The sequence below is a fragment of the Bison bison genome, unplaced genomic scaffold, assembly GCF_000754665.1.
Source record: "Bison bison bison isolate TAMUID 2011002044 unplaced genomic scaffold, Bison_UMD1.0 scf7180017864331, whole genome shotgun sequence".
NCBI classification, from domain to species: Eukaryota; Metazoa; Chordata; class Mammalia; order Artiodactyla; family Bovidae; genus Bison; species Bison bison.
Genome location: NW_011494903.1, coordinates 7,930,854 through 7,945,088, shown reverse-complemented (window position 1 = coordinate 7,945,088; position 14,235 = coordinate 7,930,854).

The window sequence follows — 14,235 nt, the reverse complement described above, 5'->3', positions numbered from 1 at the left end:
GATGGTGACTGCAGCCATGAAATTAAAAGACGCTTATTCCTTGGAAGGAAAGTTATGACCAACCTAGATAGCATATTGAAAAGCAGAGACATTACTTTGCCAACGAAGGTCCGTCTAGTCAAGTCTATGGTTTTTCCAGTAGTCATGTATGGATGTGAGAGTTGGACTGTGAAGAAGGCTGAGTGCCAAAGAATTGATGCTTTTGAACTGTGGTATTGGAGAAGACTCTTGAGAGTCCCTTGGACTGCAAGGAGATCCAACCAGTCCATTCTGAAGGAGATCAGCCCTGGGATTTCTTTGGAAGGACTGATGCTAAAGCTGAAACCCCAGTACTTTGGCCACCTCATGCAAAGAGTTGACTCATTGGAAAAGACTCTGATGCTGGGAGGGATTGGGGGCAGGAGGAGAAAGGGATCACAGAGGATAAGATGGCTGGATGGCATCACCGACTTGATGGATATGAGTTTGAACTCCGGGAATTGGTGATGGACAGGGAGGCTGGCGTGCTGCAATTCATGGGGTCAAAAGAGTCAGACATGACTGAGCTACTGAACTGAACTGAATAGTGGCATGGGCACTCTCTTGAGTCCCATTTTTCCATAAGCACCTCTGGGGATCACCTATTCCCCTGCTCAGTCTGAGAAACATCCCAGCCCTGCCTCAGGCCCTGGGCCACCATGGAGCTGTAGGATAACATTTCAGAGTTTCTCTCAAATGACACTCTCTGTCCCATGGCTGATGCTGGGGATATTTAATGGGCCCATGATTTATCTTTATAGCTGTCCTTGTTTGTTTTGAAAACATTGGAGTTATCAGTTGGCTCCTTCAGATGGCCTGGCAACTTGGAGAGCGGAACCTCTTCATGAAAAGGGAAAACGAGCCTCAAAGAAATGACTTTTCTAAAAAGTTTCAAGAGAGAAAAATGGTGTTAGAAGTGGAAGTCTACCTAAGGATGAAACAGAGGGCAAAGGCCCCCTTCATGGGTCTCACGAGGTCCCTCCTTCAGAAGGCCCCACACTTGGTTAATGCATGGTTGTTGCCATCTTGAAATTCTTTAAAAGTTTGGAAGAAGGGCCACTGTGCTTTAATTTTGTACTAGACCTCATGAGCAATGAAGTTCTGGCCAGCTGGTCTGTTTTCAAAAAGTTCTTCTTTGTGTTCTCAGAGCACAAGGCAGAAGCTCAGAGGAGAAAATGGCCATCTTAGCTGTAAGCCTCGAGTCAAGGCTGCCCTGGGGTACACTGGGCTCCAGGCTCACCCTCAAGATTCTGTCTGAAACTGACTGGGCTTCATCTGGGAGAAACATCTTGTCCTACAGCAAAAAGCCTTCCTTGGACTAGGGTATCCACTTTGCATCCACACACTCCCCTGGCCACACTCCCTGAATGACATGGACTCTCAGGTAATGGAAGCCCAGAGTTGGAGGACCCAGAATTCGGGTGGACTGAGGAACTGCATTTATTCCCTACAGCTGTTGTTACCACCTCCCACAGATGGGAGCTTAAAACAATACATTTATTCTCTTACTGTCTGGATACTGGAAGTGAGTACTCAGTCTTCCTGGGCTCAATCAAGGTGTCTGCAGGCTCCAGGAGAGAATCTCAATGTTACCTCTTCCAAATTCTGGTGGCTGGGTGCCGGCCATCCCTGGCTCATCACGTGGCCTCCTCACTCCTGCTTCAGATTACTCCTGCTTCAGACTCTGTGGTCACAGTGGCTCCCTCTTTTCTATATTACATTCCCCATCACTCACCTAGAGCCAGACATCTGGGAAGATGAAGTCAAGTGGGCCTTAGAAAGCATCACTACAAACAAAGCTAGTGGAGGTGATGGAATTCCAGTTGAGCTATTCCAAATCCTGAAAGATGATGCTGTGAAAGTGCTGCACTCAATATGCCAGCAAATTTGGAAAACTCAACAGTGGCCACAGGACTGGAAAAGGTCAGTTTTCTTTCCAATCCCAAAGAAGGCAATGCCAAAGAATGCTCAAACTACTGCACAATTGCACTCATCTCACACGCTAGTAAGTAATGCTCAAAATTCTCCAAGCCAGGCTTCAGCAATATGTGAACCGTGAACTTCCTGATGTTCAAGCTGGGTTTAGAAAAGGCAGAGGAACCAGAAATCAAATTGCCAACATCCATTGGATGATCGAAAAAGCAAGAGAGTTCCAGAAAAACATCTATTTCTGCTTTATTGACTATGCCAAAGCCTTTGACTATGTGGATCACAAGAAACTGTGGAAAATTCTGAAAGAGATGGGAATACCAGACCACCTGACCTGCCTCTTGAGAAACCTGTATACAGGTCAGGAAGCAACAGTTAGAACTGGACATGGAACAACAGACTGGTTCCAAATAGGAAAAGGAGTACGTCAAGGCTGTATATTGTCACCTTGCCTATTTAACTTATATGCACAGTACATCATGAGAAATGCTGGGCTGGAAGAAGCACAAGCTGGAATCAAGATTGCCAGGAGAAATATCAATAACCTCAGATATGCAAATGACACCACCCTTATGGCAGAAAGTGAAGAGGAACTAAAAAGCCTCTTGATGAAAGTGAAAGAGGAGAGTGAAAAAGTTGGCTTAAAACTCAACTTTCAAAAAACTAAGATCATGGCATCTGGTCACATCACTTCATGGGAAATAGATGAGGAAACAGTGGAAACAGTGTCAGACTTTATTTTTTTGGGCTCCAAAAAATGGCTCCAGATGGTGACTGCAGCCATGAAATTAAAAGACGCTTATTCCTTGGAAGGAAAGTTATGACCAACCTAGACAGCATATTAAAAAGCAGAGACATTACTTTGTCAACAAAGGTCCATCTAGTCAAGGCTATGGTTTTTCCAGTAGTCATGCGTGGCTGTGAGAGTTGGACTGTAAAGAAAGCTGAGCACTGAAGAATTGATGCTTTTGAAGAATGGTGTTGGAGAAGACTCTTTAGAGTCCCTCAGACTGAAAGGAGATCCGACCCGTCCATTCTAAAGATCAGTCCTGAGTGTTCATTGGAAGGACTGATGCTGAAGCTGAAACTCCAATACTTTGGCCACCTGATGCGAAGAACTGATTCACTTGAAAAGACCCTGATGCTGGAAAAGATTGAAAGCAGGAGGAGAAGGGGACGACAGAGGATGAGATGGTTGGATGGCATCTCCGACTCAATGGACATGAGTTTGGGTGAACTCCAGGAGCTGGTGATGGACAGGGAGGCCTGGCGTGCTGCAGTCCGTGGGGTCACAAAGAGTTAGAAAAGACTGAGCAACTGAACTCAACTGCACTGCCTCTCTCATATAAAGACACCTAGGATTACATTTAGGGAGCACTTGGGTAATCTCTCTATCACAAGACAAAAATCACAACCACAATCAGAATCCTTTGCAAAAAAGGACTTTGCAAAGTCACTTTTACCATATAAGGTAACATTCACAAGTTCCAGGTATTTGAGGGAGGGTGTCTTTGGGGAGCCATTATTCAAGCTGCCTCAAGGGCAGTTGTGAGTTGGAGTTCTGCCAAGAAGCTCAAGGGTCTTCCTGCTTCCTGAGGTGACTCTAGAGCTTCCCTCTCAGAAGCTCCTTACCCGGGTGTGAACTCTAGAGGGTCCTGGCAGCCATCCACACCTCTGCAGGGCCCCCAGTGCCACCTCCACCAGCTTGTACCTGTAAGCAAACAGAGAAGGAAAGAGGGGATGGCCCCAAGACCTTGCTCCTCACCTCCTTGGCTACTAAAACAGTTAGATATGAGTCAAGATGAGGGTCGCCTTTAATGCTGGCATGCATAATCTTATTACTTAGTTGGACTCAAAGAAAGAACAAATAAAATAGTTTTCAACCCTGGAAGGGCCTATGAGGAGGAAATTTTCAGTTAGGCCCTGGAGAATAAACGATATCAACTTACTAATAGGCAGGGGAAGCAGAAGCAGCTTGAGCTCTTTATAAACACAGTGAAAGTGAAAGTATTAGTCAAGTCTGACTCTCTTGTGACCCCATAGACTGTAGCCCCCCAGGCTCCTCTGTCCATGGGATTCTCCAGGCAAGAATACTAGAGTGGGTTGCCATGCCCTCCTCCAGAGGATCTTCCCAACACAGGGATTGAATCCAGGTCTTCTGTATTGCAGGCAGATTCTTTACCATCTGAGCCATCAGGGAAACCCATAAACACAGTGGGATGGCCTAAAATGAGCTCTCTGGGTTTGGGTCAGCCTCTGTTTAGCCGCCTAACTTGACTGAGGACAGAACGGGACAGGCAGGAAATGAGACCAAGTCGCCAATTATCCCAAAGGCTGCTGTTCAGCCATCTCTCACTCTGGACAGTTAACACAGCAGAGAAAATGGTCTCAAATTATCCCCCAGCAGTGAAAAGCCTTCACAGTATCATCCCTTGGAAATGGGAAGGACACCCTCAGTGGTACTGGGTCTACACCTGGTGCTGTGTGGAGCCAGCCCTGAGCTCCTGTGGGGTATACAAGTTTTCCTCTGAGTTCCTCTTGTCCCCTAAAAACCTTTCTAATCCCCACCCTGTGCCACCAAGGTCCCCAAATATGCAACCTGTGGTACCCAATGCTGGCCCCATTTTTAGGGTCCTGTCAGGAAGGGTTCAGGGAATAGTGGAGGAAACTTAAGACATTTTTAACAGAAAGGATTAACAATATACTAAAACCCAAATGCCGGATGCAAATAGTTTGTACTGAAATTCGGGAGAAGTGCTTTGTGAAGAAGGTGGTACTCAGAATTGGCCTTGGAAGGTGAATAAGACTTAAGCAAACAGAGGTTAGGGTAGTAGGAAGAGGACCAAGGAAGAAAGGAGAGAGTTAGCAAGAAGACCAGCTGCCTTGAAAGGGAGGGGCTGGAACCAGAGGTCTATGGAGGATAGGACATTGCTATAGTCCAGGACGAGCTTTCCTGATGGCTCAGCATGTAAAGAATCCTCCTGTAATGCAGGAGACACAAAAGATGTGGGTTCGATTCCTGGGTCTGAAAGATCCCCTGGAGGAGGGCGTGATTGTCGCCTGGAGAATCCCATGGACAGAGGAACCTGTCCTCTGGGGGTCCATGGGGGTCGCAAAGAGGCAGACGTGACCAAGTGACTAACACACATACTCCAGGACAAGGCTTAAACTAAGATGATGGTAATAAGGATGAAGGGCAATGGGAACAGAGTTAATAGGGCCCAGTGAGAGTCATCCATCCACCCACCCACCCTCAAAGGTAGCCATCTGGCCCTCCCCACACAAATAACCCTCCTACCATCCCCTACCCAGAAATCACCCTTGATTCTTTCCTCTTTTGCTCAAGGCCCTGTAGTTAAACATCATCAGCTGTTTTCAAAATGTATCCTGAACTGGATCACTTCTAATCACCTTCATGGCCACTCTTCCAATTCAAATCACCATCTCTTGTCCAAGTTACTGAAATAGTCTTCTTTAGATCTATTGTTTCATGGGAATCATTTCATTCCTCCTGAATGATCCTATGAGTTAAATTCTATAGCCTTATCTTAGTGATGAATAAATTGAGACACAGAGAGAGAAATTGAGAGAGCTTATATAAATGGTAGGTCTGGGGCTAGACCCCCAGCTCCCTGTTATGCTATACTCTTCCCCGTCTTCTGTGACCAGTTGAAGAAATGGTGCAGACCTAGGAACAAACATGGAAAGATGCTCAAGATGTACTGCAAAGTGAGAAAATAAGATCTCTGTGTGAATATGAGCAGGAATGCATCTCCTATGAAAAACAGTACATGTTCATACAGGCATTGAATGTAGTGTACAAAGATACTGATAAAATTAAAATGGAAGAATGGGTCATTTCTGTGGTCATTTTTCTTGAATTTATAACTATAATTTTTTAAAATTTCCGCAGCAACCTGGAATAGGTCTTTGCTTACATTTCACCTTCTGGGTAAGTCTTCTCTAAGACCCATACACCCATTCTCACAAGTCACCCCCTCCCTCCCCTGCTTTATCTTTCTCCATGGCACTTATGAAATTGAAAGCACTAGTTGCTCAGTCGTGTCCGACTCTTTGCAACCCCATGGACTGTAGCCCCCAAGCTCCTCTGTCTGTGGAATTCTCCAGGCAAAAATACGAGGGTGGGTTGCCGTTTCCTCCTCCAGGGGATCTTCCCGACTCAGGGTTCAAAGCCAGGTCTACTGCACTGTAGGCAGATACTTTACTGTCTGATCTACCAGGGAAGCCCATGGCACTTAACGCATTCAGTAATTAATTATTTTAGTGATTCTCTGTCTCTCCTCTAGAATGTAAATTCCATGACAGTGAGATTATAACCTGTTCTGCTCAGTCCTATATTCCTAGACCCTAAAACAGATGACTCATATAGTAAGCACTCGTTTGTTGAACAAATGAAATTGTTGAATGAAAGGAAAAAGCGTGTCATTTTTATAAGCAAATTTCATAGGCAACCTCTTCTCCTAAGTCAGACCCAGAGGACACTGACACTGACACTCCTGTGACTCAGGTATCCCTATCAGCTTGGGATAAGGTGTTTGTTATCTCAATGCCACACCCTCAGGGGATGTTACTGCCAGAGGGCAGCCAGCCCTTTGCTTCCTTGGTGGCCTGCAGTGTTACCTGCCCATCCAATTCTTTCTTCTGTGTGTACAGAAGCCTGCAGCACCTGGAGGCTGCCCTCACGGCCAGCTTCATGTAACTCTGCTCACCGCTGTCAGTGGAAGTGGTCCAAATCTCTTCCTGGCTGCAGTGGGGCAGCTGGTCAGGTCACTGGAAGCAAAGCCAGGTGCTAACTGCTTCCTCCTCAGTAGCGATATTCAGAGACTTAGCTCAACCCTCAGCCTTGAATCTGCTATGCAATCTGTGTCCCTCCTTCAAAAGACCTGAGGGAGAAATTCAGCCCCAAAGCCTTCCCTGGTGGCTCAAATAGTAAAGAATATGCTTGCAGTACAGGAGATCCAGGTTCAATCCCTAGGTTGGGAAGATCCCCTGGAGGAGGGCATGGCAACCCGCTCCAGTCTTCTTGCCTGGAGAACCCCATGGACAGAAGAACCTGGCTATAGTCCATGGGGTCTCAAAGAGTTGGACACGACTGAGCGACTAACACACACATACAGCCATCACACTCCAGATAGTCCAAGAGCTGAGGACATTCCTGGCGGTCCAGTGGTTAAGACTCCATCTTCCACCACAGGTGCATGGGTTTGATCCCTGGTCAGGGAACTAAGGTCCCACATGCCCCATGGCATGGCCAAAAAATGATAGCCCAAGAACTGAAATTTTCTAAACAGCATGGGGACTTTCCTGGCTCCATCAACTTAACAGTTTGGTTTTACAACTGGGGGAAAACCTAGAGAATTCTTGCTTTTAATCTCCTGGAGAAATGTTGTATATATGAGTATTTTTAATTTGATTTCTTTTAATTGTTAAACTGTTATTATAAAAACGCCAAAGAAAATCCATCAAGTATCATTCCACCACTCTCACAATACAGTTCTCATTTTCCAAGGTCCGCTTCCTCTCTTTGATGACACATACAAACATCAGCACACCATTACAGTCATGTTCCACATACAGATTTGCACTCTGCATCTAAATTTTTTTTTTTTCTTTATAGAAGATTTTTTAAATCTTCATAAGTCTAGCTTCTAATGTTGGTATTCTATTCTTAGGGCTTCCCTGGTAGCTCAGTTTGTAAAGAATCTGCCTGCAGTGCAGGAGACCCAGGTTCAATCCCTGGGTTGGGAAGATCTCCTGGAGAAGGAAATGGCAACCCACTCCAGTATTTTTGCCTGGAGAATCCTATGGACAGAGGAGCCTGGTGGGCTACAGTCCATGGGGTCACAAGAGTTGGACACGATTTAGTGACTAAAGCACCATTATATTCTTGAGAAGATAAGGTGTGAGAGAAGATGGAAGAGAATCCTTGAAATACCAACCAGCCATACCCTGCTGACATTGCCATCCAATTCTGTGTTCAGTCAAATGCCCTAGCCCAGCAACTCTCGTACCTTTGCTTTGGGGTTTGTTTTTTTATTCTTCCCTTCCTCTATCCCTCTTTTTTTCTTTAAACTGAAATATAGTTGATTTACTCAAATCTCTGGTTTAAAAATATATAAGCAAGAAACACTTTTAGTTTTGTGACCTCATCACATGCTTAAAAGTTATTGAGGACCTCAAAAAACTTTTGTTTATGTTGATTATCAGATCAGATCAGATCAGATCAGTCGCTCAGTCGTGTCCGACTCTTTGTGACCCCGTGAATCGCAGCACGCCAGGCCTCCCTGTCCATCACCAACTCCCGGAGTTCACTGAGACTCACGTCCACTGAGTCAGTGATGCCATCCAGCCATCTCATCCTCTGTCGTCCCCTTCTCCTCCTGCCCCTAACCCCTCCCAGCATTAGAGTCTTTTCCAATGAGTCAACTCTTCGCATGAGGTGGCCAAAGTACTGGAGTTTCAGCTTTAGCATCATTCCTTCCAAAGAAATCCCAGGGCTGATCTCCTTCAGAATGGACTGGTTGGATCTCCTTGCAGTCCAAGGGACTCTCAAGAGTCTTCTCCAACACCACAGTTCAAAAGCATCAATTCTTCGGCGCTCAGCCTTCTTCACAGTCCAACTCTCACATCCATACATAACCACTGGAAAAACCATAGCCTTGACTAGACAAACCTTTGTTGGCAAAGGAATGTCTCTGCTTTTCAATATGCTATCTAGGTTGGTCATAACTTTCCTTCCAAGGAGTAAGCGTCTTTTAATTTCATGGCTACAGTCACCATCTGCAGTGATTTTGGAGCCCAGAAAAATAAAGTCTGACACTGTTTCCACTGCTTCCCCATCTATTTCCCATGAAGTGGTGGGACCGGATGCCATGAGCTTCGTTTTCTGAATGTTAAGCTTTAAGCCAACTTTTTCACTCTCCACTTTCACTTTCATCAAGAGGCTTTTGAGTTCCTCTTCACTTTCTGCCATAAGGGTGGTGTCATCTGCATATCTGAAGTTATTGATATTTCTCCCGGCAATCTTGATTCCAGCTTGTGTTTCTTCCAGCCCAGCGTTTCTCGTGATGTACTCTGCATATAGGTATCAATATTTGCTGGAGTAGAGATTAAGACCATAAAATTTTAAAAATACTTATTTATATATTTATTAGAAAATAATGCCATTGCATGTCATCATAAATAACATATTTTGATGAAATATGTTACTTTCAAAATACCTTTTTAAGACAAAGGGAAATATAGTGGCAAAGTGCATTGGTTTGCATATTTTCAAATTTCTTTATAGTCTGGCTTAATAACAGACATCTGGATTCTTCATAACTACTTCTGCATTCAATCTTTGTAATATACAAAGAGGATTTTGGTTGAAGTATATGAAGACAATCCAGCCTCATCCAGAAGTGTAATTGGAAAAGGAAGGAGTATTTTAATAGACTTTTCAAATAATTATGGATGTTCTTCTTTGTTCCTATTCAAATCTTGACAGGTGGAGTTTTTTAAAGATCAGTTGTAATGTGGAATTTGAAATGATATCAATAAATGTTTTGTTGATATATGACAGAAATCAAACTAATATTGTAAAGCAATCATCAATCAATTAAAAATAAATATTAAAAAAAAATTTTATATCTGTCACATAAAAAAGCGTTTGTCTCTCTTCCACTTGAGATGGCTCTTTTACCCATGCATGATTTCAAAACACAATACATTGGTCATTTGGAAGATACTGGTTCACTGAATCATACAGAGTTTCCTAATGTTAACACATTTTACTATATAAAGTTTTTTTTTTTTTTTTTTTAACTGAGTAAATGAGTTTTAAGTTGAAAGGTAAAATGGTACAAAACCTGAATTCAGCTTTCTCTCTATTAAGGAGACAAAGTTTTTGGAAAATATTGATCTTCTTTTGATAACTAATTGTAAAGTTTTTTTTACCTTTAACCAGTAATCTGTTATGACTTGCAACATTTGCTTCTTGAAATCTTTTATTGGCACTTTGGTTAAGTGAATAAGTATTGTTCCACAGTGACATATGACTCTATAATATTTGATCAAATGTTTTGAAACATTTTTGATATTTTTGACAAACTTTCCAAATTTCAAATTCTAATCAAAGTTCTTTTGACCTCTAGCTAACTTTGGGATGCTTCAGAGATAACATCTGAAAAATCTGATGAAGAGAAATATTAAACGAATTAGGGTTACTTTGTACATGAAATTATATGTAAGCATTATCAAAGGAGTCATGATAAAACTTAGTTTATGTTGTAAGGGTAAATGTTATTAATATAGACATTCTGGAAATTATGGAAATTATTATCACATTTGTTCATATCACCACTGAGTTCATCAGAAAATTCTTGAAGTATTGGGAAACTCTCAAGCTTGTAGAGAAAACACAAACTTTAAGAAAAAAAGTTGGGGTTTTTTTGCTTAAAAACTTGAATTTTGTTATTAGCAGCGCATGATATCAGTTGTTTTTCTTGAACTGAGACTCATTGTGTTCATTTTTGGAAAAATGTCTGAGAAATACTTTTATCTCAATAACCATAGTTTGTCAGTTATTCTGTTAAGCAAAAATGGTGCTGCATGAAAAATGCAATTAAGTTCAGCTTGTAACTTGATCAATTGCACAAGTGCTTTTCCTTATGGCCATGGTGTCCTTCGTTTTGCTGCAGAAATGCTTTATACTTGTCATTTCATCACACGGAAAATTAAAAAGATGTTATTATGTGAATTTGACTCTTTTTTTAAAAAAATGAATGTATGATGATTTTTTAAAAAATACAGTTTTAACACCACACTGTATTAAGGCATAAAGTCAGTACTTTGATTTTGTGGTACCAAGAGTTTAACTCACTATTGCTTTTGCACTGATCAGTAAAAAATGTAAATAACATCATAGTATTAGTATGAAGATGGTTTGAGCTTGCAAATTTCCTGAAGGGTCACAGAGAACCGTGCCCCGCCCCCACTCCGCCCCACACCCACCAAGGGTCTATAGACCACAGTTTAAGAACTGCTGCTCTAGGAAAGCATTGAGATGAATCACTCTGGGCAAAGGAATATTTATTACAATTGCATTGGCCTTAGATGCCTGTCTGGGGTGAGCTGAGTGGGACATATGTAAGTTAAAAGGACTCTTGATCCTTCTACTTTAAGACTGTACCCAAAAGAGAACTAAGGGTCCTTGGTCATTTTTCTAAATCACAACCTTTCCCTCAACCCCTAGGTCTTACCAATCTGATGGTAAAAAGAAAGACCCAAAGATACCCCAGAGTGACATCACCAAGATGAGGACCCGAATTGTCCTGACATTGCTCCTTCTCAGAAGAACAACTAACAACTCTACAAGAACAAGACACCACTGAAAGGATACTAGGACACGAGGGTGAGGCTGAGGCACCCCCGGCACCAGAGAGCCAAAAACAGACTGCATTAGAAAGTAAGAAACAGCTACACACTGACTACCTTGCCCCTCCTCCCGGGACAATGCTACCTCTGACTCCTCCAGGGGGAAAAGAGAACCCAGGGTGGAGACAACCAGCCACCCCCAGCATTGTGGGTGGCTCTGCAGAAGCTCCTACTCTGATCTGGCCCCATGAGGATTTCAGGAGAATCTGTGGGGCGCAACCACCAGGAATCTGGCTGTGAGGGAGAAGGGAAAAGAGCTTGCAACAGCCAGCACAGGGATCTTGACTGAGTTCACATCTGTGGTCCCAAGTAGCAAACCCAACCAGCAGCTTTGTTCATCTGCAGGACCAAGTCAGGGGTGCACACTGACCGGGAAACTTAGCAAGGGGGTCCAGATCTACCTGATTCAGGTCCTCTGAGAGGTTCTGCTCTCCCTGGAGCCGGGTCTGCCCAGTCTCAGATGAGGAATGGAATCATAGCCCTGCCCACTATAGAGTGTCTCCTGCCCCTGTCTCACTGGAAGGGCTGGAGACAACACCTGCAAGTTGTACCATCCAGCAGTGCTTGAGTTGAGAGGTGGGCTGGCAAAGCCAGTAGTTTGCAGGGCAAAGCCATGGCCCTGCTCATTCAGGGAACCTGGGATGTGAGTCACCCTGAGTTAAGACAACAAAGAGCTTGACCAGTTTTAAAGCTGCTTCTCCCACTACACCCAGGTACAGAATCTAATTCACATTCCCACTCATTGCTGAATATACGGTTCAGCCTCTCTGACCAGGGAACCTTTCCAGAGCACACAGGAAGCTGCACAGCCCATTCAACAGTCCTATTTACAGCAGCACTTGAATAGAGAGTGGCTCTCCACATCTGCAGAGCAAGACTGCCGGACTCGGCTAACCAGGGAATCCAGTCCACATTCAGGCTGACTCAAGCCCCCAGTGAGTTGTCCAGTCCCTGAGTCTCATCCTGCTGCCTTGCCAGGGAAGGGAAGCTAATTCATAGCCCCATCTACTGTGAATCAGTACCCAACTCATAGCCTCATCTACTATGAATACAGTACCCAGTCTTCACCATCTAGTAAACCCAACCAGAGAATTCAAGCAACTACAGAGCCTCCCTTAGCTTCACAAAGGGCTTACCCACCAGCAGTCCTACCCAGCTGTTCTCAGCCAGGGGCACACACCTCCCATCCCCATCCCTCAAATGGGGAACAGTTAACTTGCCCCAAAATAGACCATTATAGCAGGACCCACTTGCCCAAGGACTTTATCAGCAAGTACACTCAGAAACTCAAACTGAGCTGAGGAGAGAAGAACTGTCTCTTCCAAAGTAAACCTATAAAGTCAGGAAGAGGAGCCCAGTTACTCAAATGCGTAGATACTCAATGTAAAGAATCAAGGATCATGAACAATCAGGTAAATATAACACCACCAGAGGAATTTAATAAGTTCCAATAATTGATCCTAAAGAAATGGGGATTTATGAACTGTCATATAAAGAATTCAGAATAATCCTCTTAAGAGAGTTTATTGAACTACAAGAAAACAGATAGCAATTAAACAAAATTAGGAAAACAATGCATGAACAAAACAAGAAGTTCAGTAAGGAAACAGTAGCCATAAAAAAAATTCTTAGAGTTGAAAAATACAATAACTGAACTGAAAAATTCAATAGAGAGTTTCATAAGTAGACTTGACTGTGCAGAAGAAAGAATCAATGACCTGAAGGCTAGGACATTATTTGCTCCTGTCAGAGGAGCAAAAAGGAAAATAAAAAAAAAGAAAAGAATGAAGAAAGCCTATGGGATTCATGGGACACAATGAAAAGAAATAATATTTGCATTATAGGAATTTCTAGAAAATATATTTAAACTAATACTGGCTGAAAACTTCCCAAACCTGGGGAGATAAACGGAAATGAGGACAGAGCCATGAGGTCCAAAAGGCCCCAGAGAAGTTGAACTTGAACAGGGCTATATTGAGACACATTTTAATTAAATTCTCTAAGGTCAAAGACAAAAAAAGAATTTTAAGAGCTTTAAGAGAAAAGAGAGAGGTTACATACAGCAGAACCAACATAAGACTTCAGTCAGATTCCTTGACAGAAAGTTTTCAGGTCAGGAGGTAATGGGATTACATATTCAAACTGTTGAAAAAAAATAACTGTCACCCAAGAATTGTATACTCTGCAAAAGTGTCCTTCAGATGTGAGAGAGGGATAAAGACTTTCCCAAACAAACAAAAGCTGAGACATTATTACCACCAGACCTGCCTTATAAGAAATGCTACAGGGAGTTCAAGTGGAAATAAAAGAACATGAACTAGCTCCATAGAAACATAAAAAGATCCATGTAAGAGCCTGTTGTGATAATCGTTTCACAATATATGTAATATATGTAAGTCAACCATCATGCTGTAGCCTGCCAGGCTGCTCTGGCCACAGAATTCTCCAGGTCAGGATACTAGAGTGGGTAGCCATTCCCTTCTCCAGGGGATCTTCCTGACGCAGGGGCTGAACCCAGGTTTCCTGCATTGCAGGCAGATTCTTCATCATCTGAGCCACCAGAGAAGCCTTATCATGCTGTACACCTTAAACTTATACAGTGATGTGTGCAATTAATAAAGCTGGAAAATTTTTCTAAAAAGTTACATGTATCCCAAAAAAAGGACTGTCTTTCAGACCCTCAGCAGAGTTGCCCAAACCACTTCCTCTGATTTTTTTCTTTGGGCTGACTAAGCTTTCCCAGGGCAGTAAATCCCCTCAAGAGGAACAACTCCCACCTTGCCCAATCCTCACCTACCTAAGGCCAAAAGCGTGGAGACGAGTTTTTAACTCTTGTCCCTCTTACTTTGT